This window comes from Olea europaea, chromosome 17, assembly GCF_002742605.1.
Source record: "Olea europaea var. sylvestris chromosome 17, O_europaea_v1, whole genome shotgun sequence".
In the NCBI taxonomy this organism is placed as follows: domain Eukaryota; kingdom Viridiplantae; phylum Streptophyta; class Magnoliopsida; order Lamiales; family Oleaceae; genus Olea; species Olea europaea.
Window position 1 is genome coordinate 13668126 of NC_036253.1, and position 22462 is coordinate 13690587.

The 22462-nt window shown below is 34.4% G+C and overlaps 1 long non-coding RNA gene and 1 pseudogene across 1 annotated transcript; both read right to left on the reverse strand.

Annotated features, from left to right (window-relative positions):
• Positions 1-303: 303 nt before the first annotated feature.
• Positions 304-16409, reverse strand: LOC111412974 (annotated as a pseudogene).
• On the reverse strand, positions 6517-7593 carry LOC111412975. The gene is made up of 2 exons (XR_002706146.1): positions 7553-7593; positions 6517-6914 (listed from the first exon to the last, which is right to left on the reverse strand). It is a non-coding gene; the product is annotated as an uncharacterized LOC111412975 (long non-coding RNA).
• Positions 16410-22462: the final 6053 nt, after the last annotated feature.

A 22462-nucleotide genomic window follows, 5' to 3' on the forward strand; every position in this document is an offset into this window, starting at 1 on the left:
CCCTCTTATAACGGTCACATATTCAAATATCCATGCTTGAGTATCACAACCTTCTTTAAGACATGGGCCCATGCTCTTCAAATTGTCACATTTGCTAAGAATAAGGTTAAAAATTTAATACTCCTATTAACTGTTTGGTCTCCCTACTTGACTTTAATGCTTACTGTTCATTTGAATCCAAAGATAGATATTATTAATTCAGTATGCCACTTTTAATTGCACACTGGAAAGTGCGTTAAATTCTATATTCAAAATTCTCAACAATTTGTCATACCCAAAAGTAAATATGAGAATAAAACTAGTTTAGAGAATTTGATTGGACAGTGGTGGCTGCCTTCAGAAAAAGTTCATGGGGACAGAGGGCATGTCACCACGGAATCTTGGGTGGCGAAGGTAGTATAACCCTAACACTAAAACAAATACTTTGAAAGGTATGGCATAGAACAATAAGGAAGCAAATAGGCAAAACACAATGAATATGCCTGTAGTTCTAGGGTCTCTCCAACTGAAAAGTACCTCCAACCGTTAAACTTGTGCTGCAACATCACCCAAGAGTGTTTGGGCATGTCCTGCTAGAGCACGCAATCAATCATAGCGGATGTGCACTTGTTCCGTTGTTCGTATAGTTGGAAATCCGTCAAATTCTTCATCAAGCTCATAAGGACTCACAAAATCAATATGGGACAACATAGGGGTCTACTGTGATCTGAACACGTTGACAGTACCGAAAATCTCAACGCTATGATGAGGAAGGCATACATGAAAATTGTTGGCAACACCAGATGTGGGCACAATACAATTGCTAACCAACGAGATATGAACCAAGATTGTAGTTGGAGGGTGCGCCCATGTTTGAATTCCATTGAGCCAACGGGAACTGTAGCTGCTTTTGACAGGCACCCACAACCCAAAACCAATTGGCCTTTGTCTCATGTTCCACATGTGCATATTCGAGTCCAACATGAATTGTACTAATTCTTGGCCTAAAGCAGGTTCGGACCGAGCTAACTTAGCCGTCACAATCGTCATAGCAGTGTGCCTAAGGATGTCTTGTCGGGCTACACCAAAGGGTCTCACATAATGCATCCTAGGCAACATTGGATTGGCATATGCTTGAATAAGACTAATCCACGATGAGCATGAAAAACCTCAAAGCAATCTCAATTTTTCCCATTTTCTTTGTGCCCGTTTGGCATGGTTTTTGAAAAGCCAAAAGGAGCTTTTGAGCTTTAAAAGTTGCTTTTGCACCCGTTTGGCTAATTTTGTTAAAGTGCTTTTGATGGTTAGAGAAGCTTTTAGAGGAAGTTAGTTCAATGTGACTTCCTCTAAATGCACTTCTGGAATAGAAAATATTTTTAAATATTATTTTTCAAACAAAAATTAAAATAGCTTCCTCCAAAAGTTCTTCTACAAGAAGAAAAAGTAAAAACAAAAACTATGCCAAACAGACCCTTTGCCCTAGTCGAAAGCAACACCAAAAGAGAATAATGCCAATTCACACTCAATTACTGTCAAGAGTCGAGAGGTGTACACGTAACTTTCCAAGCCTTACATCATTCTTCAACCCTGCCTTATCGTGCGCGTACCTTCCATTGTCAAACATGCCTATGGTCAACACAGTGCATGGATCATACACATCCCAAGTATACTGTTCATTCCATCATGGATTAAATTGATCGAGAATCGTACGAATGCGAACCTACTTTGGCCCATATTTAGCCACGACATATGCATCAGTCGTCCCATGGGTACTGTAACACCCCAAAATTAAGTACCTAATTTTGGAGATATTATCATTTAACATTCTCTTGACATCATAAATGTGAAAGCAATTAAATTTTTCTTCAACACAATAACCATCAATGACTTCATTTATAGAAAAAATATATTTGTACTTAATAAAATATAAGACGATTAAATTAAAACTTAAGTTTATTTCAATGCGAAATCAAATCTAAACGAAATTGATATTGAGTTCGTAATGCCACGAGCCGTTATCTAGAATCATCCTGCCTTGATCATCTGAAAATAGGGAGGGATAACGTGGGATGAGCTAATGCTCAATAAGCAAACCCTATGCACATGATGCATGCTGATGATATGCATGTGCATTGCTTTAAAATGAAAGGCATTTCTCAACATGTATCCCCATTCTTTCATTTCTTCAAAAACATTAATGTCGTGAGCTCGCTTGATGCATTGCCTATAGTCAATCAGAATGCAGTGGGCCATGAGTTGGAACTTGATCGAATTCTACCAATTGTACCGCAAAACGGTTAACATTAACATTGACATTGAACATTGGTTGGGTGTGCCGGTCCCCCACACCCCATTTACCACTCATACCTTCATAGCATAGACATACATCTCATAACAAAAACATTTTGGATACATATCTTTAAACATTAATTAAGTTATGACATTTGGAAATATTTTATTCGTTGAAACTTCATGTATGCATTGACGTGCATGAGTATGCATGAAACATTCATGACATAAAACTTAATAATTAAACATCATGTTCACATAATAGCAAATTTATGTAACACATTTGTACATTGAATAATATCACGCGTCATGAAAACAATGGGAGGTTTACTTACTTGGAATGCTTTACAATTTACTTCTAATTAGATACCAAGTGGAGATGTTGTTAGTCGCCAACGAGATCATTGCGCCGAAATCCTAAGTCATTACAACTTAACATGCTCAACTCTTTATTTATTAATATTTATTTTGAATAGCTCGAAAGAACGTCAACATATATAAATTTAAAGGTGTACAAGAGGAATAATACAAAACAATTACATTAAACAACCTTAAATGTGGATGCACGATTTCCATTTTCACCTTCTGGGGACACAAATCATTAATGTAAAACTTCTATTGATGCAATAAACAACACTAATTAGTCCTAAGAGTTAAAGTAAACTCGGTACTATATCAGACCTCAATTCCCATAGAATTAAGGTTGAACCAGAAACAATTTTGCTCAAGAAAGTCAAGGAGACAGATTTATTAACTAATGATTACATTTTATTAGCATATAACAAATGAAAATTACTAATTTATAAGAATCAAATTCTACTCCATTTAATTCACTAATTAAAGGTGGATTTAGTGATACAACTGCAAGTTATAAATTAACAACTATGAAATAATTATTCATTTAAAGGGTAAATTAATAACTAATAATCACACGTAGGCAAAAGAGCCGACTAATTTAATTTTAAATCAATTTACTGTTATAAAGGGGAAATAGATTATTACCATAATGTTTAGATTCCAATTTCCAAGTCTAATTATAAAGATAATAAGAATAATACATAATATATTATAAATGTAATGAAATTACATTTATCTTCAATTTAGAATTACTAGTCACATTGATCATTTAGGACATTCAAATTACATTTAGGACAGTCACAATAAATAAGAGCGCGGCGTTACAGGTACCGTCTTTCATCTTTACACTGTTTACAGGAAGCAGATTAGTATCCTCTCTAATGCCCACTTCAAGCAAACCCATAGCTGGCTTGGACGATTGCTTGGCAGTAGCTCTAACATCGCTGGTCACGTTAGCAGCCTCATCAAGCATGTGGTATCCTTCTTCCAAACGCACCCACACGTGTATTCTTCCACCATAAGGTTTATTAGTCTGATCATCACCAATCAAATTAAACCATCTTGATCTCGGGTCTGATTTGTCCTCGGTCCGCTTGTTTATTGTAGCCACCTGCATCTTAGCACACCCAATTGTTTGCCCATTTGTCAAATCTTCCACTGTGATTGTCAAAAACGGCTCAAACGGCTCAGCTGCCACGAATACAAGGTCCTCATTCCACATGGGATTAGAAGAGATGGTAGACGAGCGGATACTCATTCGGCTCGTTCTGAATAGCTGCGCGCCGAGCTGGGTCTTCACATAAAACTCGGGATTTCGAACCTTAGGCTCGTTTGTACCTGAACTTGTGGCAAGCTATAGATCCTGGGCTTGGATGACTGTTAGTCTCAAGCTATAGATCGGGTTTTCGGTATCAGCCCATCGTAATTCGACTGCCAAGCCTCTTGAAAAGCCTTACCAGCCTGTGTTCTGACCCATACAGACAGCATGAGGTCATTTTTCGGCGAACCTAGATTTTGCTCCACCTCTAAATTGTACCACTGCGATGCCAATGGGCTGTCTGTCAGCAAGCTTTTGGGCACTTCTTGTAGATCAAACGACACATTTCCTGACACATCCCGTCCTAAGACTCAAGACGTGACGTGAGCCGTAGGTGCCAGCTAGGCACTGGACCCATCACCAAAGTGAAAGTAACTAAACTTTTATAATAAAGCTTCATTTGACCAATTAAAATCTTTCTAAACTCCAATATACCAACATAATAATATCATTTGCTCGTTTAGCCAAAAACATCCATATCATATTCATCAAAACTGCCTCTCAAAAGGATAATAGAAAGCAATTTAGATTACAATATTACATCATGATCATTGGTGTATATAAATTCTAAAAAAATTCCCTCCAATATGATACAAATATTTCACTTGATGATTACACAATTTCAAACAAAAGAACCTACAATTGGTGGTAGCAATGGTTGCAAAACTATCAAAATAATCTCCACCACAGCTCAGTCAACAACCTCCTATAAGGAAAAGTTCAGGAAAATATGAGATAATAATCCCAGTGAGTGAAGTGCTTAAAAGATTGTTGTACTGTCCTTTATATATATATATATATATATATATATATATATATATACACACACATATATATATATATATATATATATATATATATATATATATATATATATATATATATATATATATATATATATATATATATATATATATATATATATATATATATATATATATATATATATATATATATATATATATATATATATATATATATATATATATATATATATATATATATATATATATATATATATATATATACACACACACACACACACACACACACACACACACACACACACAACCAGATGAGTAAGTACATTAGACAATCTTCTTTCCTTTTCCTTTTTTTTTTCATTCCTTTCTTTTTCTTATCTTCCTTTTCTCCTCTTCTCCACGTTCTCTCTCGTTCAACACACTTTAGTGTGTGTTTGTGTGTGATTTTTGTGGAAAAAAATGGTCAAAGTTTGAATATAAAGGCCACTTGTTCAAAATTGCAAAGGAAGATATATAAGTAAATTTCCAACTTTAAATTGTAGCCAATTTAACCCTCATATATGGCCAATTATAAAATAAACCCCAATAAAATGTTTAATTTTATTTTAGTCCTTAATTGACTTTGACCTTGACTAGTCAAAATTTGAATTTTTTACTATGAAAATTGAGTTGTAACAATGTTACCTCCTTAAAAAAATTTCGTCCTCGAAATTCAACTAGCAACTGACTAGGCAATGAATAAATAAGGATATTGAGCACGCATCTGATCCTCGTTCTTCCATGTAGCCTCTTCTACTGTCCGATTCTGCCAAAGTACCTTAACAATTGAATCTGTCTTGTTTCACTGAATCTGCACTTTCTTGTCTAAAATTATCGCTAGCTCTTCTATATAAGTCAAATTTTCCTTCAACTCAATTGGCTAAGATTCCAGAACATGAGAGGGATCTGCAACGTACTTGCGAAGCATGGAAACATGAAAAACATCATGGATCCGAGATAATTCATCTGGCAAATCTAATCGACATGCAAATGGGCCAATCCGCTCAATAATCTCATAGGGTCCAATATATCGTGGACTCAACTTTACTCGCTTGCCAAATCTCAACACCCCTTTCCAAAAAAACAATTTAAGAAAAACCTTATCTTATACTGCAAATTCAAGATCTTTTTCTGCGCCTATCTGCATAACTTTTCTGTCTATCTTGAGCTGTATTTTACTTTTTCCTGATCATTTTCACATTTTTTGAAGTCATTTGAACCAATTCAGGGCCAACTAACTTCCTCTTACCAGCTTCATCCCAACAAACTGGTGTTCTGTATTTTCTACCATACAAAGCTTCAAAAGAAGCCATTTTTATACTTGAGTAGTAACTGTTATTGTAAGCAAACTCCATCAATGACAAATGAGTATCCCAACTACCTTTGAGCTCTAAAACACAAGCATTCAACATATCCTCAAGAGTCTGTATGGTCCTCTCTAACTAGCCATCTGTCTAAGGATGAAAAGCAGTACTGAAATGTAGTTTACTGCCCATGGCTTCCTGCAAACTGGGCCAAAATTTAGATGTAAAACGAGGGTCTCTATTAGATAAAATAGATAATGGGATACCATATAAACTCACTATCTCATCAACATACAACTTTGCCAACTTATTTGATCGGCAAGAACCTAGCAGTTTTGGTCAAGCGATCTACATTAACCCAAACTCCATCATGACCATTCTGAGTACGAGGAAGACCAAATAAAAAGTCCATAGTAACAAAAAACCATAATCTAAAATCCAAAAGCTGAACTGCAAGCGGGAAAAATGTAAGATGAAGACTAATAATCCACTATATACTTAAAATTCACATCAAAATATATCCCAAGTATACATCTACTAATGATCTGAAAACTATAAATCATATGTACATAAACTGTCTGATCAATATTCTGTACGCAGCCGTAGCCCCTCAGTGTACAAGATGGAAACAACATAATCATCCTTATACACGGCTGTAACCCCTCAGTGTATAATGGATACCTTTACCCACGGTCGTAGCCCCTCAGTGGATAAGAGTTACCTTTACACATGACTGTAGCCCCCTCAATGTATATTAGATACCTTTACCCACGACCGTAGCCCCTCAGTGGATAAGAGTTAAATACATGACTCTAGTACATGGTCGACGGGGCCGGTATGCTGTTCCCACGTTCAAATCCCCTCCTGAAACGATCATAAATATAAGCTACTTCAATTCCATCCATATACAGTTACAAGAGATTTCTCAATAATAACCCTTTCTTATCATCAAAATAAAATATATATCCCTCAATAAGCAATAAGTTGAGACTTATATTTATATTTCATTTGGTTACTTAAACATACGTTCAATTAATTTCGAATCACTCTACATCCCTCATTCGTTAATACTAACATTTCTCGACTGCCCTATAAAGATTCAACAAGCTTTCATGATAATAATCGTCCACATTCTTTATTTAAATTCTCTTTTAACTAAATACATAAATCTTATCAAAAGCTCATTTCTTATATTCTTCATATTCATCCAAAGTGAGAATTCAAGCATAAGATAAGTTATTTTCAACTAATCTAACTTAATAATACCATAAAACAATCACAAGGGAAAATAACAAGAATTCAAATTTTTCCCCAAATTTTCGGATTAAGCCATATATGACAAAACCCTAATATCTAAATATCATTTTTTCCAATCCACTAGAATAACTAGATCCAAATACTCAAATAGTTAGCTTCCTTATCATATTTTTCAAGTATAAGTTATAAATTTAAAACCCTACACAAAAATTTACAAAAACTAAATCATAAATTATTAACCTTACCTCTTGAAGAATTAAATAAACAAGATTGAACAAGATTTCTTCTTTCCTTTTCCTTTTTTTTTTTCATTCCTTTCTTTTTCTTATCTTCCTTTTCTCCTCTTCTCCACGTTCTCTCTCGTTCAACACACTTTAGTGTGTGTTTGTGTGTGATTTTTGTGGAAAAAAATGGTCAAAGTTTGAATATAAAGGCCACTTGTTCAAAATTGCTAAGGAAGGTCCCTATTCTTTAATAGAATATAACTTTTAAATTCTAAACTTCCAAATATATATAAGTAAATTCCCAACTTTAAATTGTAGCCAATTTTACCCTCATATATGGCTAATTATAAAATAAACCTCAATAAAATATTTAATTTCATTTTAATCCTTAATTGACTTTGACTTTGACTTTGACTAGTCAACAGTTGAATTTTGACTAGAAAAATTTGGGTTGTAACAGCTCCAATACAACTCTCTGAAACTCTGTTGTTGTTTTCATTTTCTGGAATCCAAACAGAGACTTCAAGGAGGTTGAATTCAATCATTCCTTATCAAATGCAAAAACTTGGTCCCAATCTTTATTAGCAACTTGTGATTTGGTTTTGATGCTGTGAGTACCTATCACGAGCTTGGCATAAATTGATGAATCTGCCTTTGGATTTGAGATTTTCACTTTGGCTATACGAACATATAGAAACGACATTTGATCCACCAAATCAAAAGCCATTCGCCTATCGGAATTGGAGATTTTACAAAACAATTTTGATTCAATATCAATATTCTTCAAATTTTCGGCAACAATTCACTTTTCTGGTTTATGGATGTTTTCTGTTGAGACAATGGTGGATTTCGTACTTTCGTCGCTGCCGAAGGTAGTGGAGCTATAGTATCTGCTTTAGGAGTCTCTAGTGGTTTTTCTTGTTGGAATAATTCCATATGTGGACTTCATATTTGATTGCAAATTATATGGATTAGGTGTATGGCTCATAATAATACTTGTGATTGGGCCAATTATATTAAGTGATCAATTTGGGTCGTTTCACATCTTACAGGTTTTATTTGATATAATGTGGTATTTTCAAGTATGTGGGCCGAAATTGTGCGTAAACCCTAATTAGGGTTTAAGTCGACAATGAGACGACTAAATAAATTCCTATATAAAGGACAGGTCGCCTCTTCTCTCCGCATTGTATTTTCATTAGTTTGCCCCATTGAGACCTGATATTTTGTGAGAAGCAAGGAGGAAAAGATCTTGATCGTTATTATAACTATTATTTATATCAACAATGACTTCCGCAATTATGAATTCGTTTTATTAATTTATTGAATTGTGATTATCAATTCTTAACATGATTAAAACTAAATATTAATAATTAGTATCAGAGCCTTCATGTTAAATTCGAAATCCTTAATGAAATTCTTTTTTCTATATCCGTGATCAACTCTTCTACACTACCAGAAAGATGAATCACAGAATTAATATAGACAAGGTTGGGAGATTTTTTTGGCCTTTTTTTTTTTTATCAAAGTATGGGCCCCACACACATGAGTCTCTTCTGTTAAAATTTTGTGAGAATATTTATGTACAAATAGAATAATACTATCCGTGATTTGTGCATATGTGCATGTTTTGAATGCTTTAACCGAATCCCAAAGCTAGAATCTGTAAGCCCACCCCTTTAATCTCCTACCCATGGCTACAATCGCACCACCACATCATCGCCAGCGTCGGTGGTATATATGGCCACTTCCACACACAAGTAATATAAACGTATGCACATCATCTTCCACTTTCTATTGGAGGAGTTTGTTTTTGTATCAATTTTAATTTGTGAATTGATTGAAATTGTGATTAATGTTATTGGAGGAGAAAAGGGTGGATGAGAATTGGACAATAGCACTCGCCGTTCGTCGCGTGGTGGCAGCACTTTTTTCGCTGTTTTTGTGAGTCGCACGATGGGTGTGTCTCGTCATGCGGCTTCTTCTTTTTTTCGGGCGACAGTAAAGCTGCTGTTGAAGGTTGGTAGTTGGAACAATAAAAAAAACAAAAAAAATGGTGGATTTTATGGTTTTAAATTTCATTCGGCGGCGGCAAATGAGAGAAGAATGGTGGTTTTACTTTTGGGATTTAATCTCTTATTTTAGTTGTGTGAAATATATCTGGGGATGGGACTTGCCTTGCAATTTGTGAGATGGGACAAATTGGGGTCACATTGTAATTTCAAAGTAAGGACCTGACTTTAATTTTTGATCCTAGGTTCAAATTTGAATTCTAAAAGGATTTTAGAATTATATTTTTGATGGGTTTGATCTATTTTTTAGTTTTGACCAAATTAAATGTTTATTGACCCGATTAAAATATATCAAATAATAATAATAATTTGATTGACGACTTTTATATTTTTCATTAAATTGTATATGTATTTAATTATTGCCATTGTTTATGCATTTAAATTTTATTTTTAAAATTTTGTTGTCAATTTCGTCTCTTAATCACATATGAATGTTTTGTCTTTCATCAATTAATGATTATAATTTGTTGCGTAATTATTGTTTTGTGATTGAATTTTTATGGAATTTGAGACGATCATTATTTTTCCCACAAAGAGAAATATTTTGAAATAAAAATGGGTGGTAGCTGCCAAAATGGCACATTCATTATTACTATTCGGTTTTCTCTCTCTCTCTCTCTCTCTCTCTCTCTCTCTCTCTATATATATATATATATATATATATATATATATATAGATGCAACAATTTCTAGACCAAAATAAGTCGTTAACTGCCTCATGCCATTTTTCAAAACATCACATATAATAACACATTTGGGCAAGATATTATATGCAATAAATCAAAATTGTTGCATCTAACATTTGGAATATATACATATATACGTATATACGTATATATACGTATATACGTATATATATATATATATATATATATATAGTGTGTGTGTGTGTGTGTGATGTTTTGGAAAATGGCATGAGGCAGTTAACGACTTATTTTGGTCTAGAAATTTCCTTCTGCCCAAAGGTGTTGGTGTTTCGAAAAAAAATGTTATTTTGTTAACTAGCTATATGATGTGTTTTAAGAGTACATTATAGTATGTTGCATTGTCAACCCAAAGGCGATTTTATGATGATGCATCTAGGCTCTTACCGTAATAAAATTCATGTATTTGTTTTAATTAAGAATTATCTAATTAATAACCCATATTAATTAGTTGGATATTTTATCATCCATTTGATTGCATGCATTGTGTTTGGATGATATTGAAAATGATATTTTGTGTTTCCATAGTTTATAATGCCTCGTCTCTTTCGAATCAATTGTCTGCTATTGAAACCTTGACTGAGAATAATTATATGAGATGGAAACAGCACGTAGAAATAACACTTGGTCTTTTGGGCTTGGTTTTTACAATGGAGAAAAAGCTTGAGAAACTCACAGATAAGAGCACAGTTGAATATGTAGCCGAGTATGAAAAGTGGGAAAGGCCCAACAAACTCTTTTTGAAAACCATTAAGTGATCGATATCTAATTCCATTCTAGGTACCATTCCCGATAATGAAAATACCAAAGGTTTTATGGATGCCATAGGAAAGTTGAAACTGAAGATCTAATGGATACGTTGATGAATATGAAATATGGTGGTATAAATGGTGTTAGGGAGCATGTCATGAAAATGATAAATATATCATCTAAGCTAAAGGCTCTTGACATTCCCATTGCGGAGTCTTTCCTGGTCTATCATGTTTTGAATAGACTTTCTAGCCAGTTTAATAAGCTAAAGGTTGTTTACAATGCTCAGCGGGATAGATGGAATTTGAATGACCTCATAGCAGTGTGTGCCCAAGAAGAGTATAAACTGTTGAAACTGTGCAATTAGCTTTTCAGCCATCACAGAATAAGGGGCCTTCTCATAACCATAAACCTAAGTTTTGTAAGGGTAATAAGTCCCACCGAAGTCAGCAGAATAAAAATTTTAGTAGTCCTAAAGGAGTTATAAAGAAAAATGATCAATGCAAGTTCTATAAAAAAGAAGGGTCACTGACAGAAAGACTGTTTTAAGTTTAAGACTTGGTTGGAAAAGAAGAAGAACTCTCCAAGTATTCCCTTGACCTTAGTTTATTTTGAGTCTTCTTTAGTAGATGTGCCTTTAAATTCATGGTGGTTAGATTTAGGAGCTAGTATTCATATTACGAATTCCTTTCAGGGGTTCACAAGCAAACGGAGTCCAAGTAAAAATGAAGTGAGCTTGAGCGTTGCAAATGGAGTTCAAATGAAGGTTGAGTTTATAGGAGCAGTGAAGTTGACTTTAGAGTCTGATTTTTATCTTGTTTTGAAAAATACAGTTTATGTACCGCAAATGAGACGAAATTTAATTTCTATATCGAAACTTGATGCTTGTGATTTTACATTTAATTTGGTAATGAAATGGTTGAGTTATTTAATGATTCTCGTTTGATTGGGAATGACATTTTATGTGATGGATTATATAAATTATCTTTGGCTCCTCTTGGTGATGTCTCATGTATTACCAATGTATCAAAGTAAAAGACTTTAATTTGTGAATTATTCTCTATATTGTGGTATAAGCGTTTGGATCATATTTCTAAGGATGGAATGGAAAGATTAGTAAAATTTGAGATACTTCCTTCCTTAGACTTCTCTGATTTTGACACCCGTGTGGATTGTATAAGAGGAAAGTTAACTAAGTCTACGAGGAAGGGTTCGACTAGGAGTAATAAAATTTTGGACTTAATACACACTAATATCAGTGGGCCTTTGCCTTCCATTATATGTGGGAATAAATATTTCATAACTATCATTGATGATTTCTCACGATATGGATATATTTACTCGATTAACGATAAATTACACGCACTTAAGAAATTCAAAATTTTCAAACTAGAAGTAGAGAAATAGTGTGGGAAAAGTATCAAAGTTGTAAGGTCTGATTGTGGTGGTGAGTACTATGGGAAATATGACGAGTCTGATCAAAATATGAGTGATTTTGCAAAGTTTTTACAAGAGTGTAGAATAGTGCACCAATACATCATGCCAGGGACGCCTGAGCAGAATGGTGTTTCTGAAAGACGTAATTGAACTCTAAAAAATATGGTTAGAAGTATGATGAGTAGAAAAAATTTGCCTAAATATTTGTGGGATGAAGCTTTGAAAACAGCTATATATATTTTGAATAGAGTTCCAAGTAAAGCTGTTGTAAAGACACATTTTGAATTATGGACAGTACAAAAGCCAAGTTTGGCTCACTTTAAAGTTTGAGAATGTCCAGCCGAGGTTAGAATTTATAATCCATTTGAAAAGAAATTAGACCCTAAATCAACTCCTGACTACTTTATTGGGTATCCGGACAGATCAAAAGGATACAAATTTTATTGTTCAAATCGTAGCACTAGAATTGTGGAGTCCATTACTGCTAAGTTTCTAGAGAATGATTTTGGAGATGGTGGGAGTTCCACATTAAAAGAAATTCTTGTTGAACCCAATCAGGTTGTTCCAGTTCCTGTTATATAGAAAAGAGTTGGTTTTCAACAAATTGAAGTTGTTAATGAAGAACCGAGGAACCAAGAGGAACCTCCAATTCCTCAAACAACGATTGAGTCGGTTTCCGAGCCACAAGTTAGGAGATCACAAAGGGAAAAAATATATGTATTGCCAAGTGATTATATTACATATTTATTGGAGAGCGATTTTAATATTGGGCATATTGTTGATCATGTAACTTATAATCAAGCATTGACAAGTTGTGAGGCAGATAGATGGATAGCTGCCATGGAAGATGAAATGAATTATATGGAAAAGAATAAAGTTTGGGATCTTGTTGAATTTCATCCAAATGCTAAGACTGTAGATAACAAGTGGATTTTCAAAAGTAAATTAGATTCAAAAGAAAATATTGAACGAAAGAAAGCAAGATTGGTTGCAAAAGGTTTCACTCAACGAGAGGGCATTGATTATGTTGAAACTTTCTCCCCTATTTCGTCGAAAGATTCTTTTCGAATTATCTTGACTCTTGTGGCACACTACGATTTGGAATTTCATCAAATTGATGTTAAGATAGAATTTTTGAATGGAGATCTTTCTAAAATGGTTTATACGAAACAACCTGAAGTTGGTATGTAAGTTAAACAAATCCTTATATAGTCTCACGCAAACATCTCGACAGTGGTATTCGAAGTTTGATGAGGTTGTCACCTCTCTTGGTTTTGTTGAAAATACTATTGATCAATGCATTTATCTCAAAATCAGTGGGAGAAATTTTATTTTTCTTGTACGATATGTTAATGACATTCTGCTTGCTAGCAGTAACTTAGGGTTGCTTCATGAATCGAAGAAAATGTTGTCTGCTAATTTTGAGATGAAAGATCTTGGAGAAGCTTCTTATGTACTTGGCATTGAAATATATTGTGATAGATATCGTGGCTTATTGGGACTTTTTCAGAAAGTTTATATACAACGTGTTCTAGAAAGATTTAATATGCAAACTTGTACACCTAGTGATGTTCCTATCATAAAAGGAGATAAGTTTAACAAAATTCAATGTCTAAGAAATGAGTTAGAAAGGGAATCTATGAAGATGATTTTATATGCTAGTGCTATGGGGAGCCTGATGTATGCTCAGGTTTGCACTAGACCGAATATAGCCTCTGCAGTCAGTGTCATTAGCAGATTTCAATCCAATCCAGGACAAGAGTATTGGAAAGCAGCTAAAAAAGTTATGAGATATTTGAAGAAAATTGAAAGTTATATGCTTACATTCGAGCGTACAAATCATCTTGAGGTGGTAGGATATTCAGATTTTGATTTTGCTGGATGTCAAGATGATTTGAAATCAACCTCAGGTTATATTTTTATATTAGCTGGTGGTGCTATTTCTTGGAAAAGTGCTAAACAGACTCTAATGGCATCTTCTACTATACAAGCTGAATTTGTGGCGTGTTATAGGGCTACAGTTCAAACCGTTTGGTTAAGAAATTTCATCTCTGACTTGAAAGTTGTTGATTCCATCTCAAGACCCATCACCATCTACTATGATAACAGTGCAGCAGTGTTCTTTTCAAAGAATAATAAAAGTTCTGGTGGGTCAAAGCATATTGACATCAAATATTTGGTGGTTAGAGACAGAGTCAAGGAACGGCAAACGAAAATAGAGCATATCAATACAGAGGCAATGATTACAAACCCTTTGACTAAGGGACTTACTCCAATAGTCTTTATGACACATGTTACTAATATGGGTATTGTGGAAACATTTTATATTTTTGGTCAGTGGGAGTTATTTATGTAAAGAACTACGTTTTGGACTTGATCCTTTTGCGGGGTACGAAGGCAACCCATATGTTTTCGGGTACAGCCCCTTCTGATAATAAAATATTTTTTCCCTATTCATGAACTATTTTAAGCATGCATTTGGCTTATATCTTTTTATTATGATATTATTGGCATCTCGAGATATGACAGATAAAGACATAATATGAGTCTCTTTTTGAGACACGTGGCTTCATTTTGATCTGAAGCATTATGAGGATCGATATAAATTAGCATAGTTTTTTTATCACATATGGTGCTAAGTTCATACCACATACTACCACATTGGTTGGAGGATGGAGATCCATGTCGATAAGGATGTTAGCATTTGTAACTGTGGAATGGTCTTGCATCGCTTAATTAATGTAATGACTTCCATGTTCGGTGTTAATATTCTTGTTGGACCAGACCATGTTACATAATGTGTCATCATTGGAATTATATTTTTTGTGGCAACCTATGTCGTCTAACACGGGTGTTAAAACTTTGTTATAACAATCAAATATTTGCCCAAGTGAGAGAATGTTGGAATAATTCCATATGTGGGCTTCACATTTGATTACAAATTATACGGGTTAGGTGTATGGCTCATAATGATGCTTGTGATTGGGCTAATTATGTTAAGTGATCAATTTGGGCTGTTTCACACCTTACGGGTTTTATTTGATATAATGTGGTATTTTCAAGTATGTGGGCGGAATTGTGCGTAAACCCTAATCAGGGTTTAAGTCGATAATGGAACGACTAAATAAATTCCTATATAAAGGTTAGGTCTCTTTTCTCCGCATTGTATTTTCATTAACTTGCCCCATTGATAGCTGATATTTTGTGAGGAGCAAGGAGGGGAAGATCTTGGCCGCTATTACAACTATTATTCATATCAACAATGGCTTCCGCAGGTATGAATTCGTTTTATTAATTTATTGGATTGTTATTATCGATTCTTAACATGATTAAAACTAAATATTAACATTTCTTCCTTTTTGGACTTTTTCAACATGGGTTTTGTCTCTTCTTCTTTGGCCTCGGCTACTTTTTTCTCCTCCTTAGCCTTCTCGTCTTCCTTCTTCTGCCCCTCAGCCAGTGGTAGAGCATCAGCTTTCTCAGTCCTCGCCTCTGTTGCTGGTAGAGCTGGTGGCTCCTCATCTACATACCACACCTTAAGCCCAATCTCCCCCTTCATCTGCGAAAACACACTTCTCTTCTCTAACGGATAAAAAATCAAAGGCACTTCTTTACCAGATTTCACAAAATTGCTCCCAGCAAACTTCACTTTTCCAAGAAAAGTGCTTCTCTTCACACTCTTTTTATCACTATACACATTGAACTCTAACATTTATGACGCCATGGATTCAACATCATGGACCAAAAATTTGTGTTTCTCGTCCCATTGAGGATTGAGATCCTGAAAAATGGTCTTAGTACGCCTTCGTTGGCCGTTGAAATCCACAATCACATATGCACTAGCCCTGCCTTGGCCGTCTTTAGGCATGAGATTCTTGGCACTACACACTTTCACAATCAATTTTCTGTTTGCCATAAATTTTTATTTCTAGGTTAATTTTAGGATAAAAAAAGACTTTATGAACAATGTATTGCCCTTTCGTTACAAATAAAGGATGAAATACAAGAGAGAGGGAGTGAGATTTGTAGGGACTATGTGTGGAGTAGCAGTGCAATTTATATAAAGGTAAAAATTGAGGAACGGGGTGGGGTTTATTGTAATTTTGCTCTTGTTAAATTTCATCATATTTTTATTTTTCATAAAAATAAACTTTTTTATTAGTCTATTTTTATTTTTTTTTATAGACAAAACTGTTTTTCTAATTTAAAAAATATAAAACAACTCAACTATTTTTAATTTTTTTATTGCAATAACCAACTAATATCAACTTGTATGAACTGAAAATAAATTAAAAAATAAAAATTATAAAAACTACTACCAAACTGATAAGAATATGTGCCACATCATCATGATACACGTAAGACGTGGCCAAGTGGAGGTGCAGGATTTGATACAGATAGATATTGAGGAACCAATTTGTGTGGGTGTTAGAGCTACAGCTGCAGAGGACAGACCACTGTGCTTAGTGCCTTTGTGCTTGGTAATTTTAATGTATTATTATTTTTATTTTTCTTTTGTAAAACGATACGTGGCTTTGTCTATAAATACAAGAATGCCATTTTTATTTGGGCATTCGAGCATTACGAAATAAGTGTCCTATCAAGTCATGATAAATTGGTGGTCAAAGACAAAAATTTTGTATTAGTCAATCACCAATGCAATAGTTGACAAGATTATGAATTTGATACGTTGGATTAGATCAAAATAATTTGGGTACGATAATTGAGTCAAGAAAAAAATGGGGTTTGCATTACTATTTAAGTGCAATCCTAACTAAGTGAAAAGAACTATAACAGGCAAGGATAGGCACGGGTTGATTCGGTCGACTTCGAACCCAATTTGACAATCGAATTGACACTTTGAGTTTGGTGAAAACTTAACATGAGACTAAATTGACAAGATCAATAAACTACCCAAATCGTGAGTCGGTTTGACTTGTTGAGCTTAAAGGGATTCCCTAAAATCATTTTTTTAATCTGACCCCTCAAATCGGTTTTATGAATTGGTCCAAACTAAAGGTAGAATGAGAAATAATTGATTTTATTTCCTCAATATTTATTACAACACCGTAGCTTAATTTATAATACAAGGGTGGAAAATTTAAGGAATGAAATTTCCCAATTAAAGAAAGAAAAATATTTCCTAATAAAAGAAAAAGATTTCCTAATAACCACTAATTATACCATGCAAGTTAATACAATAATTTCCTTCCATAATAAATCTCTTAATTTTGGGATTTCTACACTCCTCCTCAAGTTGGATCGTATATGTTGATCATATCCAACTTTCAGATGAAATCCTTGAAATTTTGTCTGTGTAGCTCTTTGGTGAATATACCTGCAGTTTGTTTCTTGATGGGAATGAAGGTCATGCAAATAATTCTATCTTCAACTTTTTCCTTGATGAAGTGTCTGACCACCTCAACATGTTTTGTTCGATCATGCTGGACTGGTTTGAGCGTGATGTTAATCGCTGCCTTGTCATCGCAATAGAGTTTGATTGGAAGTTTCATCTCAACCTATAGTTCTTCCAAAAGTTTTATTTTTTTTAACCACAATCTTTCACATATTCCCTGAGCAATTGCTCTAAACTCTGCTTCGACATTGCTTCTAGCTACTATATTACGTTTCTTACTTTTTCAGGTTATCAAATTTTCTCATACAAAGGTACAATAGCCAGTAGTTAATCTCCTACCTTCTATTAATCCTGCCCAATTAGCATCAGTGAATATCTTTATTTCATTTTTTCCATTTTTCTTAGGAGAGCCTTTTAAGGTACCTCAGAATCCTGTAGAATGAGAAATGATTGATTTTATTTCCTCAATAATTCTTAAAGCACCGCAACTTAATTTATAATACAAGGGTGGAAAAATTAAGGAATGAAATTTCCTAATTAAAGAAAGAAAAAAAATATTTCCTACCCAACCACTAATTATACCATACAAGTTTATACAATAATTTCCTTCCATAATAAATCCCTTAATTTCGGATTTCTACACAAACCAATTGGATAATAAAATCAAAATTCCTCCAAATCCGTTCAAGGTGGCTTGGATCAATTAGACAAATACTTTGTCAACTCCTAATAAAAGGAAAGAAGAAACAATGGACAAGATTTTAAAATGATGAATGATTGTAAATCACTGCATCAATGAAAAATTACATTCCCTTTCCATTTTTCTTTGCCATCGGTCTAATCTAACAAAAGTGACATGACTTTTTTACAAAAGTAAACATTTTATTTTGTTATATAAAAGAATAGTAAATACCTAGGTAATTCACATGATTTGCCAACAAGGTGAAAATAGTCATATCCAAATATAAAATAGACAAAATTTAGTGTTCACACGTGAATGAATAAGATCACGGACTTCAGTCGATTTGGCTTGTAGCCATATGTAGCTTGGTATCTGTTTCGGAAAGGCAAAAATGGTCGGCCACCTGTAAATATGAACGTTATTTCATTTTGCAGTCTAACATAATATTTTACTCTAACAAATGTTGTGTTTTTGTTATATACATTGATAACTACTATAGTGGAAACTAGATATTTACAAGTTCATTTTTAAAATACATTTTTATCACTTATTCTTAATCACACATTTTTTAACAAAATAATATTATATGCAAATTCATTTTTTTTTAATTTTTTATCCACACATTCTCTATCAATCAACTATTTCAAAAATGCATTCTTAACAAAAAAAGGGGCTTAAACAGTCGCTCTATTTGTTTAAATAGTGACGTAATGGATAGTATATACAGAGTTATCTTTAACTTTTTTGTATGAACTTTTTAACTTCTGTTGTTTTCACAGAGGTTGCGTATGCGAAGATGCAAGGCAATTTTTTTTCTTGATTATTTTGTGTTTTAATATTTATTTAGCTATTGGGTTTTCTGGGGATTGAGGGCAATTTGGTCATTTTCCTTAACTTAATAAGGACCTTAAATGTCAATTTAAAAAGGTTGAGGATAAAAATATCCCAAAATAAAAATTAAGGATGGAAGTGCAAAAGATGGTAAACATTCGGGATGGTTATTTAAAATCACCCTATTATCCAGAGCAATTTTTGGTTGTGTCGTAAATTTCCACAGCTTAAACCCTACTCAAAGACCAAATCCGAGACATAGGAAAAAGCCACCTTGAGATTTTAACTCAGCACAGTGTCAATTCAAGCCCTTAATGGTGGTCTTCTAAGGTGAATTGCTTAATTTTGTTATTATTGTCAAAAGGGGCCGAACAATTGACAGAATTTCTGAAAAACTTGCCATTTCATTGTTGTTGATTGTGTGTGTATTTTGTACAATCATTGAATATACAAGGAAAGTGAATAAATATGATTCCTAAACATCAGCTTACTTCCCAAACATAAATTTAACTATATATGGTAACATTCTCCATTAAATTGATGCGGAGAGATCAACCAGTAGCAATTTGCCAACAAGGAATCGATGCCATAGTCGAATCATTGCTTTGGTGAAAATATCGGCCACCTGAAGATTAGATGAAATGTCGGGAAGGGATATCAACTGATCCGTCAAAGTGTCAGGAATACAGTGACAATCAACCTCAATATGTTTGGTACGTTCATGAAAGATGGGAATGCATACAATCTGAATAGCACTAGTGTTATTCGCATGGAAAGGAGTATGATGAATTTGAGAAAACCCAGGGGAGTCGAGAGCGTCGACCTTTTATCTAATAAATGCATCACTTCCAGAAGTCGGGGTTTGTTGCAATTATTAGCTCTAGAATTACTATAGTTATCCGAGGAACTCAACAAAATGACCCAGTAACTTCCGGAGAAGGGGTGCTCTCCTATCTTTTGATTAGGAAAGCGGCACATACTAGGGGACGACTGTTTATTAAAAACACAGGACTCTGCTAAGTGGTAACACGATGTATAGAGTCTGACACCTAATCATGTAACCAAATAATCTCGAGAACAAACTGAAGACATGGCATGATACTCAGCATCAGTAGATAATTTAGAAACATGATCTTGTTTCTTACATTTCTAAGAGATTAATGCATCACCCAAAAACATACGTCAACTCGTAGTAGAACGATGCATATTAGGACATTCAACCCAATCAGCATTACTGTAGGCCAAGAGCTGAAGAGAGGCCTCTTTAGGAAAGAACAACCAATGAGTAGATGATCCACGAAGATAGCGAACAACCATAAAATGAAGATGCCGAGGTGAAGATATAAACTGGCTGATCTGATGGATGGCATATGAGATATCTGGGCAAGTGGTGATCAAATAGATAAGACTCTCAACTAGACGACGATATAGAGTAAGGTTTTCTAGAAGATCCCAATAATCTTTCATGTACTTTACATTGACTTCCATAAGGGTAACTACAGAAGAAGAGTCCTCCAACCCAGCCAACGTAATAAGATCTTGAACATATTTATGCTGGTTTAAGAAAATACCTTGATCTCGATGACAAACTTCTAGGCCCAAGAAGTACGTAAGTTGACCGAGATCTTTCATATGAAAAGTGGCATGCAATAATTGTTGAAGCTTAGAAATGAAACTACTGTCCGTGCCACTAATGATGATGTCATCCATGTAAACCAAAAGAAGTACAATACCGAAGGCAAATTTGTGGAAAAAGAGATAAGAATCATATTGACTCTGTGTAAAACTAAAGGTAATGAGTGTGATATGAAACTTCTCAAACCAAGTTCAACGAGCTTGTTTGAGCTCATACAGAGAACGTCGAGTCTACAGACATCACGAGGAGAATAAGTAGTCATACCAGAGGGAAGCTTCATATAAATTACTTCGTGAAGATCGCCATGAAGAAACGCATTCTTCACATCCAACTGGTGGAGTTCCCAAGATTGGAAGGCAGCAATAGTCAAGACTGTCTTGACTATGGTCATTTTGGCGACAGGAGCAAAAGTCTCCTCATCAACCCCATATTCATGTCTGCTACCCATGGCTACAAAACGAGCTTTGAACAGATCTAAAGAACCGTCAAAATGAAGTTTCACAGAAAAAACCCATTTTACTCCTAATAGGTGTCATTGTAGGAGGACAATGAGCAACGTCTCAAGTGTGATTCTCCTCAAGTACCTGAAGTTATGCTTTCATTGCATTTTGCCAACACTCTGTTCCATGGCCTATTTATATGAAGAAGGAATGAAAATAGCTGATAAAGTAGCTACAAGAGAGACGGGAGACGAGAAATCATAGCGAGCAGGTTGTCGAGAAGGACGTATAGACTGAAGAAGACAGATGGGAACTATAGTATGATCAGGTGCCGGGACAAGATCGGGAGGGGGCACAGAAAGAGCGGTAACAGACTCACGATTACGACATTTATATACAAGTCCCGATTTAACCACATTAGTAGGGAAATCAGAGAAGTTAGGTAGGACAGATAAAGATGTAGATGGTAGCTCAACATGAGATGGAAAAAAATATTGGTTTTCAAGGAAAACCACATTCCTAGATATACTGATGCGTTGAGGATGAGGATCATAACAAACATAGCCCTTTTGAGAGAAAAAATAATCAAGAGAAGCACATTTAACAAATTGAGCAGTAAGTTTATGTCATTCATTAGCAGGAAGATGTACAAAACAAACACAACCAAATGTACGTAGATCGGAGTATGATAGTGAATGTCCATATAGCCTAAATAATGGAGAATCATGATCCAAAGTGAGGGAGGGTAAATGATTAATTAAATGAACTGAAGTAGAAAATGCTTCACACTAGAATCGAAAAGGTATAGACGAATCAAGTAACAAAGTTCTCACCATATCTAGAAGGTGATGATTATTTCTCTCAACTTTGAGATGATATCCTCATTTTGGAAAAAGCCCTGAAACACATTGAGCATATATTTTCCTCAGAATTAGATCGCAAGATCTTTATACCGCTAGAAAATTGAGTATCCATAAAAGCAAGGAAACGTTTAAAAACAAAAAAGACATTAGCTTGACCTTTA